Genomic DNA, 8624 nt, shown 5'->3' with positions numbered 1-8624 from the left:
CCCATAATCTCAAGAATTCAAATATATATTTTCTACCCAATTCCGTAACTATTTTCGTGGTTAGAATCTCATTTTTATAAAAATCTAGGTTTTCCACCTAAACCTTTGATTTCTAAGATTTTAATCTATGTATTTAACTCAAGGGGTGTATAATTCACTTACTTTTCAATTGCTAGTTGAGACCCCCCTCTCAAAAGCTCTGAAATTTCCCAGAAATGGAGGAAAAATGGGCTCAAAATGTTTGAGCCCCGACTTTTTAACCATTCTTCCCAGACAGGTTTTTCGCACGCACCTGCGGAAGGCATTCGCACATGCGACTTTCGCACCTGCGGAAAAGCCTCGCATGTGCGAGATATTTCCTCTTGGACTGGCTCCACACCTGCGCATCCGCTTCTGCGCCCAATTCTTCGCATCTGTGATGGCCGGGCAGATCCTCCCCCTTCGCACTTGAGACTGGTGGCTCGCACCTGCGGCTGACCATGCACAGGTGCGATCATACCAGAAGCTGGAAGCTTTAGCTCTTCTTCAAAATTCCAAAATTGATCCGAGCCTTGTCCGGTTAACACTCGGGGCCCCCCGGAGCCCCGCCCGAATATACCAACAAGTTTAAAATCATAAAACTGACTTGCTTGAACTCTCGGAACGTGTAAAACAACATCAAATCTAAGAATCACACCCCAAACCAAATTGAATCAAACGTAAGAACTTCAAGTTCTTCAAATTACTTCCAATACGTCGAAACGTACTTAAACTATCCGGAATGACATGAAATTTTACGTGCAAGTCTTAAATCACTATACGGAACTATTCCCAAACTCGAAATTCCAAACGGACTTCAATTTCTCAAAAACATACTCCAAACCAAATTTAAAGAACTTTAAACCTTCAAATAGTTAATTTTTACTATTAAGCGTCAAAACGCTCCCGGGTTATCCAAAGCCCAATTCGGGCATACGCCCAAGTTCAAAATCATCATATGAACCTATTAGAACCGTCAAATCCTGATTCCGGGGTCGTTTTCTTAAAATGTTGACCGAAGTCAAACTTGTCCATTTAAAGCTAACTTAAGGAACCAAGTGTTCCGATTTCAACCCAAACGCTTCCAAATCCCCAACCAACTATCCCCGCAAGTCATAAATTAATAAAAGCATGTTCGGGGAGTTTTATTTTAGGGAACGGGGTTCTAAAAGTTAAAATGACCGGTTGGGTCATTACAGTTAGGATATCTATAATACCTATTTTTCTTTTTCTTGCTATGAGTGGAAGTCTCGGATAAATCGAACTGGATGCCAAAGTCTCCTAATTGAGATTTCTCCTTAAGCTTATCTATCTTAAGTTGTCTAGACAATTTTAACTCATTACACAAGTTTAATCCTTCTTGTGTGCAAACTCCTATCAGTTTTCCATAGGTATAATCCTTATACAGAATTTCACCGTAGTTATCCCTTAGAGTTTTTCTTACTCTTTCAGCAAATAAGAAGGGAGGGCCATCTATAAACTTAGCTTTCCAATATTCATACTTATTTTCGGGTAATTTCATAACTCTACTCATAAAAGTATCTTTATACCATCTAAATTCACTAAGGGTTCTACATCTAAGACCGTTCAAAAGGGTACGAGCAGTCTCATACTGATTTGTAAATCTACCATTGAAGTGTTCTAGTATGGTAAGAACAAGGGTATAAACAGCATCTTCTATATTTATTACTAGAGTCATGCCTAAGTTATCAACTCCTTCGTCAGTGGCTATTGCATTAATAACCGAAGCCTTTTCCTCAACAGTTAAATAATAATCCCACCAGCCATGAAGTTGGCCAGTAAAACCTGCGCTAATCATTTTGCAAATAGTTCTATCTGTAATTTTTATACTTTTACAGATAGTTGCATACATAAGCATTCTATGCACAAGAATAGTCAATTGTCTATCAGTCAAACCATCAAGATTCCATTCATAAATTTCGGAACCACTGTAAGACGTATTAGTTTGATTCCAATCACGTTCCTCTATTAAGACATCTTGAGGAGTAGGACGGGAATAATAATAAGTTTGCATCCTGGGTTTATCAACATACTTACTATTTGGTTTAAATAAACCTTTGAGTTTATTAAACTCTGACCATGTTTTATAATCAGAAACAGTTTCAATTTTATCTGCAAATTTTTTTGAGAAATCAATTGGCTTAATATTTAAACCATAAAGCTTTTTTATCAAGAAGTTCTTCCAAATCATTAAATGATTTAAATTTGAAATCCTGAATCTTTGGAGGTCTTTGAACATGAGTAAGAACAATTTGAGCATCTGATTTGCTTCCTGAAGTGGAGGCAATATCAGTTATCTTCTTGCTAGTACTCATTTCTTTTATCAAAACTGTTAATTCATCAAATATTTTATCAAGACAACTGATATGATCACCCAAAACTTTAACATACAAACTTAAATAATTATATTGAGAAATTAAATTATTAATTTCTGCGATGCTGACTGCAGCAACATTTTCATCAATAAATTTTTGGAATGCAGTAAACGTAATACCTGTAATATTAGGTAAAATAAAAGGTGCTTGAGGTGGGTATATAGCTTTAGTAATATTACGACTTCCATCTTTATAAGATCTTTATAAAACCTTTATGTATAGCGGTAAATAAGTGGTTATAAACCAAGGAACAAAATACATAATTTGATTATGTAAAGCACAAGTTTTATAAAACTCTTGAGAAATATTATTTAAATCTTCTTTACTATAAGTATAAAAAAACTAAGTTTTAAACCGGTTCCATTTATTACTAAAAAAATCTTTTTGAATATAATTTCTTGCCAGTGACCCTGGGCTAAAATCGATTTGGTGTGGAATCATTAAACATCATTGGGGTTGAAATCCATTTCGGATGTAGAAGGAATATCCTTATCAGAAATATTATAATTATCCTGAACAATATTTTTTTGAGGGTTAATTTTAATCCTTTCAACAGGCTTATCACTAATTTTAGTAGAAATAGTGTGTAAAGAAGCTGCATGATTTCGGGCTGGTCCATAGACTGGTTCAACAGGAGAAATATGTTGAATAGCAGGTAAAAGTCTATGATTAGAAAATGAATGTCTGTTATAAATAGTAGACTTATCATCAAATTGAATACAAATCCTACCATCCTGATTTTGAGTAACATGCAAAAATTCACTATTTGACACAACATTAGTGATCTGACTTGCGGATATAACCGGGGATATAACCGAATCTAAAGTCCAAGTATTCGGAAAATTAATTTCTTCCCACTTAATAGGTCTCCTTGTGGTGACTTTAGACTTAGAAAAATTGGTTTCCACCAGTATAGTCTGATCCGATGTATCGTATAATTTACATCTTGGATTTAATGTGGACAATAATTTGAAATAAATTCTGTAAGATAAACATATAAGTTCAGAACCAGATGCATAATTATAACCATGCGTTTTTACATTTAATGTCAATGCATCAAGTACATTAATATCAGAAAGAGATAATTGAAGATTGGGTTGAGTATTAAAATATACTGGACCATAGGCCATAGTAGATTCAATCGAACCCATCATAGACCGTCTAAAATTCAAGTTTCTAGCATCTCTAAGAGCCGCCAAAAGTGTCTCTGGTAACCCTTTACGGGTTAATGGTTTAAAAGAAATTTGAATCATACCAATATGCAGATAATTATAATGATATTTATATAAATTAACATCATGTTTATTTAATAAACGAATAGTCTGTTCTGACGAATTTAAGGCTAAAGACTGTTCAGTTGTTTTAATTAATTATTTTGAAGATAGTTTATCAAACCAGCCATAATCATAAATTGTTTTAATAGAGACTTTAGGAATTGTCCATTTGTTTAACAAATCAAGGTTTTTAGGTGTATCAACCTCTTCAAGTCTAGTACTTTTAGTACTTGTTTCTCACAGATCCATTCCAAAAATCATATCTATGTCGAATACTTCAGATCTATCACATATTTACCATGAAAGTTTCTAGGCTCTGATACCATCTCTGAAAGTTCCTAGTATCAGAGCCTAGGAACTTTCATGGTAAATATGTGATAGATCTGAAGTATTCGACATAGATATGATTTTTGGAATGGATGTGGGAGAAACAAGTACTAAAGGTACAAGACTTGAAGAGTGCATGCACAGACTTATTTGTGGGAAGTTGACCTTTTTGGGTTCTTAGGTCCTTGTATTCATTGAATATGCAGTTGTTCTTGTTATGATTATATATCTAAATTACTAGATTCACACCTACCTGCTTAATTAGAATCAATTGCTTCATGATCCACTATTATTGTTACTTGATTCATATGTGCCTTAATTAAAATTGTTATATCTTTTATAGCCATGCTATCTTTTCATAACTGTTTATCTTTATTTCGGATTAGTATTATTTCACCCTATAATTGTTCAGTCTTAATTGAGGTTATGATTATTTTTCCGCTGCTTATCCTTAATTGATATATCGAATATCCTTCGTAATTTCCTCAACCTTAAAAGAAGTTTATATATCCTATATCTTAATCAACTTGTTTTATTTGGAATTATTTGATTCGTGTTAGCTTCCCTGTTGTTGAAGTGTATATTGTGGGATCGTTGCTACACATTAGTTTTCCATTTTGTTGAGCTATTCTCTCTACGCCTAGCATTTTCACTATGGTTATTCCTTGTGAATTGGTTCTACCGTTTCTTTGTAAATTAAAGTTCTTGAGTTGATTTAATTGTCGTACTTTGTATTATTGTCATTGTTGTTGTTGTACTTGTTGTGGTGATGCACGAGGTTTTAGCCATGCGGTTGTTATTATGGGGTTGCACGAGGTTTCTGCCATGCTATTATTTCTATTGATATTTGCACATGCGGCGTGATATGTATATATAAATGTGGGTTGCGCATGTGGCGAGACAAGATGGGAACATTATTATGCACGTGTGGCGAGACAAGGCGGGCATTTATGTTACTATTGCACATGTGACGAGACAAGGTGGGTTGTGTCAGGGATTGATTTGTGATGATTTATGTCCTGGGGGAATTCTTGTTGTTGATATTTGTGTAGTGGTATACGTACCTGTGTGAGCTTTATCTTGTGAAAGCTATGAGAAAATATTCTACGTGTTGTTCGTTCTTCTTCTTCCTTATGCTTATTTGCTGGTATGGACTATGTTATGACACTTGCACAAGCATACATGTAGTTAAGCACTCTTATCGGATAAGAGGTGTTCTTGATATTGTTCAGCATAGATGCTCACCCTTGTTTACTTTCCCTCTATATGAGAATGACTCTATTGGCACGTGAGTCGTCAGCGCGGTTAGGAGGTGTTATGAGGGCACAGGATGCCAAGTGTTAGGGTTCAGGTATTGAGACCCATGAGTTGTGAATTGTCCGAGGTTCGGTGCCTCGTGGAGTTGTTGGCTAACCTGATGTAAAAGCGGTTGTAATTACTGGGTTATTACTTGTCCTTGCTGTATTCGTGATTTCGGATTTAGGTTGTGTTCCATTCACTTTGTCTGCATCATTTTCATGATATTCCGCTGATACTTGTTGTTTTCTTGCTTTAATGCCATTACTGTATTGTGAGCCTTATTGCATAGTCTTTATGTAGACATCATACTTCTGTTATTCATCTACTTATATATGTTCAGTTTATTTGACCAGTGAGTGTCTTGACTGTTCCTCATCACTACTCCACCAAGGTTAGTCTTGATACTTACTGGGCACAACTGTGGTGTGCTCATGCTACTCTTCTGCACATTTATTTTGTGCAGATCCAGGTAATTGTTCGTTAGCTAGTTGTGTGGATTGTTGCTGCGGAGACTCGAGGTAAACCTACGGCTGCGTTCGCAGGCTTTAGAGTCACCTTCAACTTTTCATTTTGTACTGTTTATTCTTATTTCTGGATAGTTGTATTTAGAAGTTTTCTAGCAAACACTTTGTAGAGCTTATGAATTGTACTACCGGTTTTGGGAATTGTAAGAGATTCTATTTAAATAATGTTGTTGTTTTAATTATTGTTAGGCTTACCTTGTCCTTAAGACTAGGTGCCATCACGATACCCGAACGGAGGAAAATTTGTGTCATGACATGTTGGTATCAGAGCTCTAGGTTCATAAGTGCTACGAGTCATAAGCGAGTTTAGTAGAGTCTTGCGGATCGGTACAAAAATATATGTACTTATCTTCGAGTGGCTACAGAACTATTAGGACAATCTCACTTCTTTCATTCCTATCGTGCGAGCTTATTGATCTCGGAGTTTGAACTTTTATCGTTCCATTCTCTCACAGATGGTGAGGACACGAGCTACAGTTATAGACGACGCCACTCCCGAAGCAAGTATCGCTAGAGGCAGACGTAGAGGCCGACGAGGAGTAAGTGTCATAGCCAGAGCACCTACTAGAGTAGTAGTTGAGGAGCCGCCAGCAGTTCCAATTAGGGAGCAGGTACCGGAGGCGCCTGTTGTTACCCCCGGACTTTAGGAGACCTTAGCACAGTTCCTGAGCATGTTTGGTACATTGGCTCAGGCAGGGTTGATTTCGGTTGCACCAGCTATTTCACAGACCGGGGGAGGAGCCCAGACTCCCGCTACCCATGCCCCAGAGCAGCGAGTTCATGTTGGTCAGGTTCCAGGTTTTATGGCGACACAGCCTGTGGTCCCAGTTCATCCCGTGGCCAGGGCAGAAGCATCTGAGGAAGAGCAGCTTAGACTTGCAAGGTTCAAGAAATATGACCCTCCTACATTTAGTGGTTTGTCTTGAGAGAGTGCACATGGTTTTCTAGAGGAGTGTTACCGCATTCTCCGTACTATGGGTATTTTGGAGATGAGCGGGGTTGTTTTTACTACATTTCAGCTCAGGGGAGCGGCTTACCAGTGGTGGCGGGCATATGAGTTGGGTAGCCCAATCGAGTTAGCTTCACTTACATGGGTTCAATTTTCAGAGATGTTCCTGAGAGAGTTTGTACCTCAGTACCTTCGAGATGCATGGCACGCGGAGTTTGAGCAATTGCGCCAGGACACTATGTCACTCTCAGAGTCTGCCGTGAGATTCAGTGATTTGGCCAGGCATGCACCTGCTTTGCTCGCCATAGTTAGAGAGAATGTCCGTAGATTCATTGAGGGACTCATATATGATATTCGGTTTAGCATGGCTCGGGAGTTAGAGTCAGATGTTTCGTTTCAGCAGGTGGTAGGGATCGCTCGCCGTGTAAAGGGCATGTGGGATTAGGAGAGAGAGGACATGCGGGGACATAAGAGAGAGTACAGGCGAGATCGGGAGAGAGGAAGGGAGGTGAGGAGGCCTCGTATACCAGATAGATCTACTGGTCCTTATTTTGGAGGCAAGGTACGACATGGTAGAGGTTTTGTGGGTCAGCCAATTCAGTTTGCACTTCAGGCTTTGCAGAGTGTTTCAGGTGCTCATGGGTCTTAGAGTACCCGTACCGCACAGTTCCCACAGCCATGGCAGCAGAGAGGTTGCTTCGAGTATGGAGATACCATCCACAAGGTGAGAGATTATCCTAGACTCCAGACAGGTGTGTCACAACGGAGTATTCAGGCGAGTAAAGGTCGCCCAAGAGGGGAAGGCCCGACCCGTTGATGTGTTTCATATAGTAGGCTTAAGGTCACTGCGCTAGATGATGTCATACATATATGCTTTTGATTTGTTACAAAGGGGCACTGTTCGTATTTGATTCGGTTTTGCTTAGGCGAGTTCCCCTATTTGTTGTTCCACCTATGGGTGAGTTCATGACTCAGTATTCTGTATATGTGTTTTCCCTGTTGGGAGACTCTATGAGAGGTAGCCCGTGTCTATCGTTTGTTTCTATTCATTATTGAAAGTTACGAGACTATAAGTGAATTTACGTTGTCCATTATGGTAGGTTTGATGTGATTCCTGAGTGAATTGGTTATAATTTTTGATTTGATACTCTACCGGGGTGAGAATTTAACAAGTGTTGAGATTTTATTGGAAAAAATTGAGTTAGTGGAGGATTTCCATTGGTATGATGTGTATTCGACTTGTGATTCTGAGTTAAGGGCGAGACCCTCGCGACTCCATGTGATTTGATATGTTTGAGCCGGGCTGTGTGCCGCGGTGGAGGGTGATACAGGGATGAGATCCTTATGATTTGCTCTTGTACTTTGATTTTTCCTTTTGAATTGATTTGTAGTAGGGTATTGTTAAAAAGTTGTGCCTGTCGGGCTTGTTTGATATTTATCTTATGTGTTTCTCTTTACATATTTAGTTAATTTTGTTATGTGCTTCTTGAGTTTTGGCTTTCGGGGTATGTGCCCGGTGGTGTTAGTTGTGACTTGTTGATTCAGGTGAATAGTTATGAGGTCTTCGTGTTTCTTGCATCATTGTCAGCATTGTGGAGGTTTGAAACGGGTTGCTAACGGATATCGGTCTAATTTTCGGTGCTCGTTTTGATTTCGGGCAGCTATTGTGATCAGAAATATTATTATGGGCCTATATGTGGTGTGTATTGTTGTGTGGTCATACCTTGTTGGTGTAGGCATGAGTTGTTACAGCTGGTTGACACTGATATCGGTAATGGATTTAGAATCGGGTCTTTTGAAGATAAATGGAAGGTGAGAATTTTGACTCTAAGGCTTA

Source organism: Nicotiana tabacum, chromosome 14, assembly GCF_000715075.1.
Source record: "Nicotiana tabacum cultivar K326 chromosome 14, ASM71507v2, whole genome shotgun sequence".
Taxonomy (NCBI): Eukaryota; Viridiplantae; Streptophyta; class Magnoliopsida; order Solanales; family Solanaceae; genus Nicotiana; species Nicotiana tabacum.
The sequence above is the reverse complement of the archived record's forward strand: the minus strand, read 5'-3'. Positions refer to the sequence as shown.